We start from the raw sequence: 14464 nt of genomic DNA, 5'->3' as shown, positions 1-14464 counted from the left end.
CCTGCTGATTAATTCATTTCGCGAAGATCGATAAAAGGTCCGGTGGCGTTCACATGTTCGCCGGCCGGGTCACCTGGCTGCGCCACTTCCAGCCCCGTCAAGGCGACGCGTTGAAACGCAAGAGACGGTTTGGTTTTCAGATGGCTTCCCCTTCAGCTGTTGCTGTGCAGGCTGGTTGTTTGACAGTTTGTCCTGAAAACAAAGATGATCAGCTTTCACCTGAGATTGGGCTCAGGTTCTGATTACCCACAGCGGAAAGCAGCGAACCAGTGGACAGAGGTCTGTGTATTCACTGTATTTACTTCACCGCACTTCACAGTTAACTCACAACAGTGTGCAGTTTCCAAAATGAGTGCCTTTGTCTGATTGAACAGTAGCTGCGTTTCCAGTAATCATAGAAATGAGCAAATTGAAATTATGAAAATAAATTTGCTTAATGGAAACGCGCCAATTCCTAAAACGTTTTTGACGTATTGAAATAGATGTAATTTTGCAAAACTACAATGGAAACACTTTTTTTTTGCATCATGAGTCATGTTATCAACAGCCGGACTTACTACTGGTGGAGAATACAAAGAAGAAAACAACAGGAAATAGTTGGAGGACGATGGTTTACTTTGCCTGTGATGTAAAAAAATAAACATAAAAAAATAAAAACCCCAAAGCACTTAACTGCCACTATATGCAGATAGAGTGCAATATTTTAAAATGTATGAAGAAAGCGCGTCATTTTTTGTAACTACTCACATTTATTGAGTGAATTAAATAAGCAATAAAATGAGAATGAAAATATACTTCATACTTCAAATTGCATTGTTTAGAAAATGGATTTTCACCATATATTCCACCATCCTGATGGATCAAACATTCAGTCTAAATCTCCTTTGATAAGAGTGCAGAAATAGCAACAACTAAATATGAAAATAACTAAAAATGAAGGGCCTCTGTTAAGAAGCTCCTGCTCTTTCTTAAACTCCGCCTTCAGGAAGTCATCGCAGCATGGCTCCTCCTCTGGCTATTTTATGCCAGTATTTCACTTAGAGTAAGCTCAGCTGACACGCAGTTCTGCCAGATGTTTGCTAATCACTGCTGGCTAGTCTGAAGGAGCTGAGTGGGGGAGCGAGTTGCAGAGAAGATGGTGCTCAGTTCACCTGGCGTTTTTTACTACTGCCAGGAGAGGCTCAAGGATTTCTCAAACATGAATGAAAGAATCAAAGCAACACACCAGGTTTGTATCTTTAGAGATACTTCCTTTGATTTCGCAGATATTCACTCCGTTGGGTATGTTTATAAGTTGAAATATCAATGGGATTACATTGAAATTTGTGGTTGTAATGTAACAAAATGGGCAAAAGTGAATAACTTTTCCGAAGCTTTGGATGTTTTTTTTTCTAGCGTAGGCGTCGCTGCTGGTTTTTCCATCATAATTCTTTAGAAGTCAATGATGTTATGAGGCTCTGGTTTCTTTAATTAACCTCACAGGTTAATTCAAGTCTGGCCGTCGGGCTCCTGAGATTCTGGAACGGTTTCCACTCTGAAAAAAAAAAAAAATAAAACTTGCTGTAATATATTTGGAGACGTTCAGGAAGCGTGTGTGTCGTTGAATGGGCCTTGCTGTGGAGAATCAATATTAACAGCCGACCTGTTTTAGATTTTCGTCGGCCACATCTGCTTAATGATCATTTATACTTCCTCCAAAATCCAATCAGTGCTTCCACTTCAGGCTCCTTCTGATCCTTCAGCCCGATCGTTTGGTACGGCGCATCCTCTCATTACAGGAGCAAATCCCGTAAACAGGCTTCGCCCTTTTGCTAATGTTGCTGCAGCTCATTCACCAAAAGGGCAGAAATGTTGTTTTGAACATGGATGCATCTCTGCAGCTCGTTTCTCATCAAGTCTGATGTGATGTTTGGGTTTGAAGTGGTGAGTTTAGGAAAACTCTGTGAAATCCACGGTCAGTGCTGTGATTTAGACACGCTCAGCAGGTGGTGTCCTGTGTTACATCACAAAGGGAGCTGTTCCATGAAGGCCGGCGGGCGGTAATGACCCCCTCGTGCCCCCGCGTCCTTTTGCTCGGCCAGGCAAGCTGGACCTCTAGCACACACATGCGCACACGCATGCCTACGCCCACACCCCCCCCCCACACACACACACACACGGCGATGTGTGTGACGGGATCAAGTAGCCAGGCTGCTATCTTGTTACAAATCCAATAATCTGCCTGGTGCTGGTGCTGTTTTCCATTCTTCCTTATGTAACTGGGTCTATGTTCGGATCCTAGCTGAGAGTCAGAGCCAAGTTGGGCACAGTCAAGGACAGACAGACAGACATTTCAGGAGGCAGAACAAGACTTTTCTTTGAAAATCTCTTCTTTACTCAATCATATTTGTTGTGTTTGGGGATTATATGTGGGCAGTATTTTGTATTTTCCAGGCACATAGTGCAATTTTATAACATAATCAAGGGGCTATGTTACCTTCACTTATAGAAATGTTCTATATAGAAAATATGACTTAAAAGAAATTTGACTTAAAATTTCGTTTAACATAACGCATTGAAATTGGGCCTCTGTCTCTTTAAGAAAGTCTTGCTCTTTCTGAAACGCCGCCTTCAGGAAATCATCACAACATTGCTCCTCTATTAATCCTTTAACGTTTTTACCAGAGTTTCACTGGTAAGTAGCTCCATATGCGCAGTTCCACCAGGTGGTTGCTAATTGCTACTGGCTAGTCTGAAGGTACTAAGGAGGGCTGGTCTGTGAGGTGGAATCTCCTTTGTTTGGAAATTGCAGCGTTTAGGAGGAGCTACATCCTCGAAGGCGGAGCTAGATCCACCCATGTGTCTTGCACAGCCGAATGGTTGCAGTGGAGATTAAAGGATTTTCTTTTTTCCAAACAGAAATGAAAGAATCAAGGCAACACGCCAAGTATGTTTTTGATGAGGGAATAACGTTATAACATCATGAAAAGTCTCAATAAAGTATAGTTTATATCAGCGATGTCCAAAGTCGGTCCTCGAGGGCCGGCATCCTGTATGTTTTAGTTCTCTCCCTGGTTTAACGCAGCTGGATCCAATGATGGCTCGTTAGAAGGCCTAAGAAGAACATTGACATGCTGAAAAGGTTGTTACTACCTATAGGGAGAGAACTAAAACATGCAGGATGCCGGCCCTCGAGGACCGACTTTGGGCACCCCTGGTTTATATAGTACTGCTGCTCCTTTAAGGAGGAGAATCTAGTGTTGCAAGATCAGTCGTGGAAAAGAAACAATGTTCAAAATGCAATACCGTCAAAAAAAAAAAAAAAAAAAAAAAAGTCGTTGAAGTTGTTCATGAATTTGACCTTTCAGGGAATATCATCCACTGTGCAAACTGTGCACTGACATCTGAGGGTCCACAGAGAGAAGAAATGCAGATATGTGGAGCCATTTTGTTACATTACAACCACAAACTTCGATATATTTGAATCTTTGAGAAGTTTCTTTCCCGAGAGAAAATGTCCTCTCGTCACCTGCAGCGTGATTCACTCTTCTCCCCGCACTCACACTCAGTAGCTTCGTAAGCTGATTGTCTCGCCATAACACCCTCCCTCAGAAGTGTCTCACTGTTTCCTGGTAGAGTAAGCAGCTGATCTCGTCATCAGGCACATGCTGTTGTCAGGCCTCACACAGAAGGACGATACACAACCAATCAATCACACATCGTCAGCTGTGAACAGGTGCACACAGGAGGAGGTAGGGGAGTGCAGATATTCATATATAAATTTTGCACAACTGTTAAAAGTTAGAGTGCATTCACTCCAGTCCTGTTTAGTCCGCTTTAACAAAATCCAGTCTGTTTGCCTAAAAAGTTCAGTTCATTTGGGGAAGTGTAAACATGCAATTGAACTCTGATGTGGACTAAAAAAAAAAAAAACAGCCAACAAACCTCGGTCTGAGTTAAAATAAAGTGAACTCTGGTGCGGATTGAATGCATCAAGCAGGACTTGTGAATGCACAAGCAGACCGGAGACCTCTCCAAAAGCAGGAAGCTAGCTAAACCGCACGGCATTCTGGGTAAATATAACGAAAACAAACGCATGTGTCCAGCGCTAGCAGGAGAAATCGCTCCTGGTCTTTTACCAAAGACGAAAGTGAATTCCTACAACCGGCAAAATCGGACACTGTCCTATTTTTGTTAAGATTTTGTGAAGATGGAAGTTGTGCTCATGTCTTCTTCAGAGGTTTTAGTGATGTGATTCTTGGTCCAGCGACACCACAGGCGAGGAGGGTAACAGGTTCTTCAAAGGGTTTGGATCGTTGGGCACAGTGTCGTGTGAAAGCGAACCGCACCAGCTGAAAATTTAACAAATGTTACAATTTTCGTCCCCAATCAAACAGAGTGTACCGGACTTAGTGGTTGCCATATGTTAAAGTTTCGGTGAAACATTTCGGGGTACATCAACATTTTTGGGAGGCATTTTCAAATGGTTCCAGTGGCAGCGGTTTGGGTTGCGGAGTGGCTATCTTTTCTGGTATCAGCTGACGCAAATCGAGGGAAGTGTGTAAGTGGGTAATCTCTCCATCTGGCTTTTCATCGACTGGTACCTTCAGTTGCAAACAGAGCTGCCGTTTCTAAAAGAAGCCTCTCTTGCCCCCATAGCTTTTTGTTTCATTACATAAGTCCTGCTATCCCGTTTCCGTCCACCGGCCCTGTTCACACACTGGAAAGGTCTGAGAAGACTTTCAGCGCCAACAGAACGAGCTGGTGGCTATGATGGCCTATAAATATTGGATGAACAGATGCATTTGAATTCCTTCCTTCATGCATCTCAAACTAGATGACATGGAGGACGTGGCACCACATCCGTTGCCTCCGCGAGAACACATGGATAAATATTTCATCCAGCTTACACAACCTCCAGAAGTAGCGAGTCAGAATAACTCGGTGGAGCTGCTTTTACTCAGCCGCTCCAGACGTGCAAGAGTGCAGCATCACTTTTATTGTCTCATGCAGAGCACTTAACAACAGCCTTATCACGTCCCCTGAAGTATGCATCCGGGGCCAAAGGGGTAAGTGACTTTAATTAGCGACGTTTTCTGAGCTGCGACGACGCGTTGTCTATTTCAGGAAACGTGGAAGTCGTTATCTCCTGTGATTTCAGTTCCTACCTACACTTCTAATTATATTCGTCAAGCTGAGACAGAGATGTTGAAAAGAAGAGGAGGTGAGGCTGGATTAACAGGCATCAAGACAATAAAAAAACTCCCTTGTCCTCTCTCATATGGCTGCAAGAACAAATTGGTGTCATTTTATACTTGGAAGATCTTGCAGCTCGTTCTTGAGAACGTTTTTTTTTTTGTTTGTTTTCCCACATGGTGTCCGAGAAATATGTAGTGGGGACCTTTCCTAAAGACTTCCTGGGAATCCTGCATTTTGGCTGCATGTAAAGACCTTAGAGTTGTTCAGTCAGACCAAAACAAAACTTTTAGGTTTAGATTGTTAAGCACTGTGTGTTGTGGTAAGTTAACACTGCACACCCGCCTCCGCCCCCACATAGTTGGGGGACTCCAGCGAACTCAAAGCAGACATCCATCAGACACATTTGTGCTAAGGTACATTTTTATGACTACATAAACGTATTCCGTACCCGGAAACAATGTTCACATCAAACTGGTTGGAAGCGGCCCTGAGCTGACGAGGTTTAGAATCGGTACAAACAGTCACAATAGATACATTTTCATTGTAAATGTGCACAAATCCTTGTCGGTATTCTGCTAAGGCGGGGGGGAAAAACACAATTTTGCCATTGCAGTGTTTCCATTAAATAAGAAATAAAAATAAAATCATACATGAATAAGTTTGTTCATGTGATAAGTCATTAAAAATCATGGCAGCGATGGATGTAAACAGTTCCATGAGATATATTCATAATTCAGCAATGGAGTTAGCGCTCATCATCTATCAGCCAATCAGAGGAGACACCGGCGTCTTTTTTTGAGGCGTTGGAGCAGCATTTTGGGGAAACTGTAGCCGCCGATTTTACAGAAGGGCTACGGATTTAACACATTGGAAAGACGCACAACTTTTTATGAACTGTGTGATGCTGTGAGAGCTCTGCTGGAGCCAGCTGCACATTGTCCAGAAAAAAACAACACAAAAACAAACCATCGTCCTGCTACCACTTCCTGTGGTCTTCTTTGTTGTTTTTCCCACTAGTTAATATCCGACTGTTAACCAAGTGACTCATCTGACGCAGTTTTGCAAAAAATATCTATTTTGACACAGCTGAAAGACCACATATCCTAGTACAAAACTGTTTTATTGGCAAATGTGTTGTTTTTTTTCACATTCTAATAAAGTTGAATAACAACGTTGTCGAATTAGGATCCAAGTCCGAATAAAATACGCCAAAATTTGTGCCTGTAACAAGAGAAAAGAAAAAAAAAATGAAACCGTCAACAGAGACAAATGCTTTCGCAAGACACTGTTTAACACACTGTCAATTTTGGCTGCATGAGAGGTCTGAATAAAAGTCAAGTTCAAGTTCAAAATAACAACAGCCCCAAGTCATGTCCACAAAGATAAGGAAATACAAACATGTACGAGTCAGAGAGGAAACAGATCAACAAGACAAGTCTAACTATACAATACAAGCCGCAACGTGGGAAATGTCACAGTGGGAATAGAGGATTTTTTTTTCTCAATGAGTTTTTGAAAGTAGTACAACCAACGTTGGGTTCCCACCCAGTTTATAGCAGAGAAGCCGTGTCACGTCCATTCCTGCATTGTTCACCAGTTTCCTTTCTGCTTGTCCCCCCCTCCTCCCTCTGTTTCTGTTTCGGCTCGTAGAGGTTTGTTGTTCTCCGAGCGGGAGGAACTTTCTGCAGGACGTGGCCCGAGCTGTGTTGACATGCGGGTTCCCACGATCTCCTGCCCTTCCTCCAGAGCTGCTGCTTGCTCACAACTCCGGACAGGAAGACCACTGAGAGTGCGTGCTAATTCAGGCCAGGCTCCATTGTCTTACACAAGAAATACGTGAAAGGCAGCGAGTTTGTATCTTTTTGTCACGGCGCTAGCACCCAAAAAGTATTGTAAAAGCTTTAAACGACCAAATATTTCTGCAGGGTTTGCTTCCGAGGAGCCAGGCTGTCCTTTGGTCGCCTGAAATCTTGATTAGAAGATTTCTGAAGTTCTTTCAAAGTTTCTTGATTGATTGCTGATTTTTTTGTCATTCATCTTCTTCCAAGTCCTTCCACTTGTTTGCGTTACAACACTCAAGGAAACCTGTGTGTTTTACGTCATGTTTGGACAGTTACAATGAAAAGGACTTTTTTTCTTTTTTTTTGCCAAAATCCCTACTTCCAAAAAAAAAAAAGAAGAGAAAAAGATGACAGTACTAAGAGCTTTGGCAATATGAATGCATAATATAAAATATGTTTGCAATATTTAGATTGTAGTTGTTTTGAAGAATTATTCAGGCTAAAGTCCCGATAGCTTCGTTTCGGTACGGCCCAGGTCGGTGTTTATGATCCGGTGTATTCAGGAGAGCGTTTACATCTCCACTGAAGATGGCGATCACCAGAACTGGGTAGGAGCTCGTTACATTTACTCAGCTACATTTACTTGAGTAACATTTGGGGGAAAAGATGATGTACATCTAAGAGTATTTTTACTACGCTGAACTTTTTACTTTTACTTGAGTCATTTTATTATGAAGTATCACTGGTCTCACTTGGGTAAAATGTTTGGATTCTCTACCCATTGAATGAAGAACAAACATTATTTTAACCAAAAACTCACCAGACACAGACACACACCTGCACCTCTTTTGTTATGTTCCGGGGTTCTGGCTGCATGGTGGGAGTTCCTGTGCACCCTTATTACCTTTTACCACCAGATGGCGACAGGTTCCGGTTGGAGTGCGGTGCATTATTATCCGCAGCTGTTCGTGATCATCTTCATCAGCGGCGCAGACTTAAGGAGTTGGCCGCCAGTCCAGCGTCGCCTGAGTGTTAGCCAGTCACGGTACCTCTGAGCCCCCTGAGCCCGTCTCTGTGTTTCTAGTTGTCTTGAACATTCTAGTAATTATCTTTGTTTACTCCGTTGCCTTTTAGGTGATCCTTTGATGAGATCCCGGTTGAATTCCTGGTTTATGAACCACCCTCGTGACGCCGTGGAAAGTATCCACAGGTTGCCCGAGTTCCCAGACTCACCTCTCCGTTGTTTTGCAATTATCTCCTGGACCCCCACGGCTGGCGGCCGTACCACTCCTCCGTCTCTCCGCTGCACCCGAGCCTACCTGTCCGCTGCCCGCCGCACTCCTCCGTTGTTCTTGGACCCACCAAGAACCGAGACCCCGGACATACTTTGTTTCCCCTCCAAGACTCCGTTCATCTGCAACAAGTAAGATCAGCCTGTTTTTCCCAGAAAGATTTCCTTTCTTCCCACGACCCCTGAACTCACCACTCTGCTCTTTCCTCGTAGTGAACCATTGTTGCCGTCACTGTCTTTGCCCCTGGACCAGACCATCCTGATTCTCGCTGATAATTGTGTGATCATTATTAAATCATTTAACACTGATCCTACCTCTCCTGTCTTGTGTTCTGCATGTGGGCTTGTTAAAAACTACCATCATGACATCTTTATAAGTCTTACACTCAAAGAAACTGATTGGAGATTTTTTTTTTCTTTAAAATACCTCATAATTTTATATTTTAGTCCGTCCGATGATGTAACTTTTAACCATTAAGTGATTGTTTTCATCAGTTACTCAGTACTTGAATAGCTTTTTTTTTTTTTTTTTTTTTTGCCAAATACATTTTTACTCTTGATGAATTTCTTGGACTGCTACATTTTACTTTTACTCGAGTAAAAATATGGTGAAGCAGTTCTACTCTTACTTGAGTACAATTTTTAGTTACTCCACCCAACTTCGGGTATCATGTTCCTAGGGGGAAAAATCCTTTTCTACCTGAGAAAGGGATTTTTTCTTTTTCCAAGGAGCCAACGAACCTGGAATGAAAGTCTATGTTCTGTTTTTGTCCTGAGCTTTGCAAATGCAGGTCAATGTGTCCAACTTAATCAAATTATCAGAGTAAAACCTAATCAGATATTCCTTCCTTTAGTCGTTGTCCCAATTCAATAAGACCCTAACCGTTTGTTGGGCTCGTGGTCCAGAATTACTGTTGTTGGGTTTCATTTGCTGTCCCAAACATGTACAGACTTTATTCATGAGCTGATAGCAGTAGAAAGCGACATATTTGAGTCAATAAATTGGATTGTTTGCTTGTATGTAGTCACATTGAATGGCCTCGTTTTGCTGAGAATCTCATGCTACGTATTGATCGTGTGTGTGTGTGTGTGTGTGTGTGTGTGTGTGTGTACCAGTTTTTATATCCTTATGGGAACATATTACTGTCTACAATGTGGGGTTATGGGGACCATTGCTCCTTGTGAGGACATTTTCTTAGTCCCCACGAGGGAAATTGTTGTTTTTGGGTTAGTGGTTAGGTCTGTGATGGTTAGGTTTAGGGTTAGGATTATGGTAAGGGTTAGGCTGTAGAAATTAATGGAAGTCAATGTGAAGTCCCCACAAGTGATGAAAACATGACTCTGTGTGTGTGTGTGTGGGGGGGGAGAGAAAGTAAAGCATTGCTCATTGACAAAAAAAAGAGCAGGATTTGAACGCTTGTGGATGATTCCTGTGTCCCAGAATGAGTCCGCATTTCTTGTTGTGATTCCCTCCTGTGTTCCTTTAATCTCTCTGACAAAGCCGGTTCCAGTAGCTATGCCAGATATGTCCGGCCGGCCATGGTTCACCCAGCAGGGGCAGTAAAGGTGAAGAATAACACGGTTTCGCCGGACAAATCCCCAGTCACCACAAATGAGGGCAAACCGAACAACAGAGGGTTTAACCGAAAGCACGGTTGTGCCAACTCCAGGGAATTCTTTCCATATTTCTGCTCCTGGTGAGTCACTGGCTGCCTCAGTGGATCTGGGCAAAACAGAGACAGCCATCTGGAACTGGACCGAAAGGGGTTTGTTTGGCTAAACCGCTGGCAGCCACTTACTCAAGGAAACGTACGTCAAAACAAAACACAAGACGGTACAATACAAAGGTAGCCTCTAACCTTTTCATGTTTTGTGACGTTGAAGGTGAGATGAAGACGAGAAGCCACAATCATCAGAATTACAAGAAATGAAGGCCTTGAATGTTTTATTCAATGTAATATTTGATTTTCATTTTGTGATAGGAGTGTGGGCTGCAACCAATGAATATTAGAGTAATCGAGTAATCGATTATTCTAGTGACCAATCAATTAATCATCTTAAAAATGGCACACTCTACAGATTTGTCATGTAAAAACTTAAGTATTTTTACACAATATTAGAAATACATTAAAAGATGCTACTTTAATTTAGAAAATAAACATTTTATTGCCTAAAATCTGAACCAAGTGAAATTAAAACTACCCCACTTGTGAAGCTTTGGCTAAAACACAGGTGTTTTTATTTTAAATGCAAAATGTATATATTTTTGTACAGTTTGGCTCAATTATTTTTTTTTATACCAAACAGCCTTTTTTTGAATCTTTATACGTCGGTTAATAATTAAGAGATTACTAATCTATTGATTGCCGATTATTTCAATATTCGATGCATCACGATTCGTGCGATTAACCGTTTCAGCCATACATGAGTGATAAAAAAAAAACACATAAGAGGAAATAAAGGATATTTTTTTAGCATTTTATATAAACACCAACATCCCGAGATGTTGAAGAAAACGTACCCAGGCAGTCTATTTTATTTTTTTAACATTTTTTGTTTTAAAGCCACGGGGCTCCAGTAGTGGCCCCCGTTAGCCCCCGTCTAGAACCGCCCCTGGTCAATCACATAAAATCCCAGTAAAACCCAGTGGTAGTTGTGTCTGGTTTCAGTGGCTCTGTTGACATTGTGGCTTAAGGGGCAGATGAAGCCCAGTGATTCAAATCTAAATTCCTTGCGTTCTCCAATTAAATCAAAACATGACAGGGTGATGTAAGGATAATCTCTCTAAATCATCCACCAATCATAGCTTGCTCCTCTATAATTAGACAACCTCATTCTACGCCACCTCTGAAATTAAAGCTGGACTTTTCCAGCTTTGGGAAATCTGAGTCCGGGTGTTTATCTGTGAAGTAGCAAGAGCATAACATGGCTGTTCACGTCTACTCATCTAGTTTCAGTCAGTGAAGACGATGTTATCGGTGTAATATAATGGAAATCTGCTCATCAGCTGGTTTGTTCCTGAACTATAATGCTAAATTTTGTTTTTTTTTAAAAAGCATTCACGAAAACTTTAACTATTTCCTATAGGTCACATCTAAATGGGACAATACAAATCTTATTCAGCAATAAACAATACTTTTCTTTTTCATGAGCCTTTAAATATGTAGCTCTTCACTTACATCTCGAGCTGCATTTTGAAGATCTGGTTTGTTTGTTGTTTCTAAATTCTCCACAGGTTCTGCTTGGGGGAGGAGTCGGGACTTGTTCAGTACCAGCGTCCTGTGAAGTGTGCAGAGAACGCTTTCTGGTCCGTCACTAAAATATGGATGAGCGGCACTGCAAAAGTTGCCATCTTAAAAACTGCACTGGCTACCATTAAATCTGTGTGCTTTTCTGCAACACTGAAACCAGGACAGGTGTCTATAACAACATTTGATATTTGTGCCTTGTATTTTCTCCGTACAACTAACTGAGACAGCGTTTCTCTTGGGATCTGCGATGTTGTATCATTTAAATGATCTGACTCATAATTTGAAAGCCGGTCTGAAGGATGAAGGATTCTTTTTGTTTGTTATTTTCCATTGAGTGATTGATGCCACATTAAAAAGAAGCAAAAGGCTATGTCTGTATATTTCTCAAGATAAATGTTTAATTTGGATCATGAAACTAAAATCTGCTTACCACTATTGATGATTATTTACAAAATAGAAAACATACAAATAAAAGGTACGAGGACGCCACAATAATTCCACTCTACAAACATAAAGGGAAGCTGACGATAGAATGAATGTTCAAAAATATTTTAATCAAAACTGGTTATAGATGTAACATTGAACAAGATCGTCACTTTAAAGAAATAGGATTCAAAGACTTTCAGCTCCAAAACTTCAATAAAGGCAAGCCTACTGAGGAAGGAGATGTCATGAGGGGCTAATCAGCCAATCAGAGGTGGACTTCCCATTATGCAGCCAATAAGAAAACGGATTGTGTTTCTTCCTACTAAAAACCAACCCTGCCAACAATATACTGCTTAAATGTTTTTAAAAAGCACTCATGTGCAAAACAACCTCAGTCATGAGATAATATTATGCTTCCAGTAACATATAAGCTTACACCTGATATGAATGTCAAAGGTCTTCAACATATAATGGCAACAAATACATATATACAAACAAATACTTATTTTCTGTCCAAACAATTTACTGATATCATAGACATTCTCAAATTTCACACATCTCCAGATGCCATCTGTGTGAAATAACACTGAACTTCAACTACATCTAAAACATTTTTGACAAGACCTGGGAGGAAAAAAAAGCAACTCTTTTGTTGGTTTGTTGGTAAAAAACCTATATCTCAGGTGTTTGTGTTCACTAAAATACACCAAAAAAAAAATAAAAAATCATGGAATCAATGCATAGATCACCAAAAAACATAAAACCCATAGAATAAATGAAATAAGTGAACAATGAGTTAATTATTTTTTAACAGATTGCGGTGGAAAGCAGGGCAACATTGTCATGAGTACAGTAAAACACAGAGAAGATTCTGGAAGGGAGTGATGCGTGTATCCGTTTGGAAAGTGCTGCCTCTGTTGTGCCTGTTTCAGGAACTCAGTGGTGTTATTTTTGGACCATTTCCACTCCATGTCTTCATCTCGCGAGTCTCGTGGCCGATTTTGAAACGGGACATCTTGGTTGTGTAGCGAGATCCGCGACACTAAGTTGTATTTCTGTGTCAAAGGGGTGAATTGTTAACAGTAACTGCTATTTTTATGCGCCGATGTGACAATAGAGTTTACTGTAACGGCCTTAAAGAAGGATCAGGAAGATTCAGACAATCGCAGGAAAGAGCATCTAATGTTAACTAAGCAACACTGTGTTGGTGGCATGGCATCAAAAGGAAATTAACCAACCCGGATTTTCACCAAGACTTACCCAATGCGAGGCAAAAGTGACACAGAACCCGTTTTAAAAAATAAAAACAGAACTGTAGTGAAATTACGGAAAACCACAAACATGCAACTGCGCTGTGTGACGGGAGCTTGCTTCTGGTGAAGAGGCGCCCTCTGCTGATCCGTCTGAGAACTGTAACTGCTGAACGTTCTTCACATAAAAGAACGCACTGACACGAGGCAGATTACCCCGTCAGAATGAGACGGCTCAGTATTTGTGACCGAATGAATTGCTTCTGTAACATTTAATCAAGATACACCCAGACTAAAGTACCAAACAGGACTTATAAGTGAAAACCGTGAGTAAAATTAACTCCCATCATTTCCATTCTAATTAATATTTTTTGAAGGACAGATTTGTTAAGAGACGTCAAAAATCTGTTTTATTTACGGTTTTGTGTGGTTTTTTTTAGTTTTGATTGTAGTGTTTTAAAAATGTCTTCCAGTTGCAGCGTCGGGGTTTCCTTACAAAATTAAGGTTCATCAGTCTTCGAGAGGGCAGACTTGCGTTATTATTATTATGCCATTATCAATATATTGCTTGAAAATGGTCTCAAAAAACCACAATATTTACAAAACTTTGGCATACCGACATCAGCTCCACGCCTGCTGTCTCCATCTTGGAATCCGTGTCTTTGGAAGTCAAATGTAAAACTGTGAATTTCAACATGAAATCAAGTCAATAATTCTTAGAGATAATTTGAGGTGTTTGAAGTGAGGTTTTGCTAAAAAGTTGCTGTCCAAAGGCAAAATAATCTATTTTAAAGTTGAAATATAGTAACCTTTTCCTTTAATTGGTTACATTAGTTATAGCATGTTATGAATGTAGAATTGTTCAAATATAAGTAAATATAAACTTTAACAGCATATTAATCATTTTCTTGCATTTCTCTCCTGCTTATTAAGCATTTACAAAGTGAGCCACAGTAATAAACCAGTTGAAATTAGGTAAACAGCACCCCCTAGTGCCAATAAATGGTAAATGAACCAAACTTATATAGCCCTGTTCCAATCATTTTGACCACTCCGCGCTTTATAGTCAGTTCAAACACACACATTTATACAATATAGGGTTAAGTGCCTTGCCTCGACATATGGCAGGAGGAAGTTGGAATCAAACTTACAACCTTCCGATCACAAGACGACTACTCTATCCACACAGCCAGTCGCCCCACAAGACATACACTAACCTTGTGGCAGCTAACAGTAACTACAGTGTACAGGGTGACTTTATAAACTAATAGAAGGTATTTGTATTCA

At 41.0% G+C, this 14464-nt stretch overlaps 2 long non-coding RNA genes across 2 annotated transcripts; both read left to right on the top strand.

Moving 5' to 3' along the window:
* The first annotated feature begins 4950 nt into the window (after window positions 1–4950).
* On the top strand, window positions 4951–13232 carry LOC114153369 (uncharacterized). The gene is made up of 3 exons (XR_003597315.1): window positions 4951–5048; window positions 6829–6967; window positions 11486–13232. It is a non-coding gene; the product is annotated as an uncharacterized LOC114153369 (long non-coding RNA).
* On the top strand, window positions 8242–8559 carry LOC114153373 (uncharacterized). Its single transcript, XR_003597316.1, has 2 exons — window positions 8242–8382; window positions 8464–8559. It is a non-coding gene; the product is annotated as an uncharacterized LOC114153373 (long non-coding RNA).
* Window positions 13233–14464: the final 1232 nt, after the last annotated feature.

Source organism: Xiphophorus couchianus, chromosome 2 (assembly GCF_001444195.1).
Source record: "Xiphophorus couchianus chromosome 2, X_couchianus-1.0, whole genome shotgun sequence".
Lineage (NCBI taxonomy): Eukaryota > Metazoa > Chordata > Actinopteri > Cyprinodontiformes > Poeciliidae > Xiphophorus > Xiphophorus couchianus.
The sequence above is the reverse complement of the archived record's forward strand: the minus strand, read 5'-3'. Positions and strand labels throughout refer to the sequence as shown.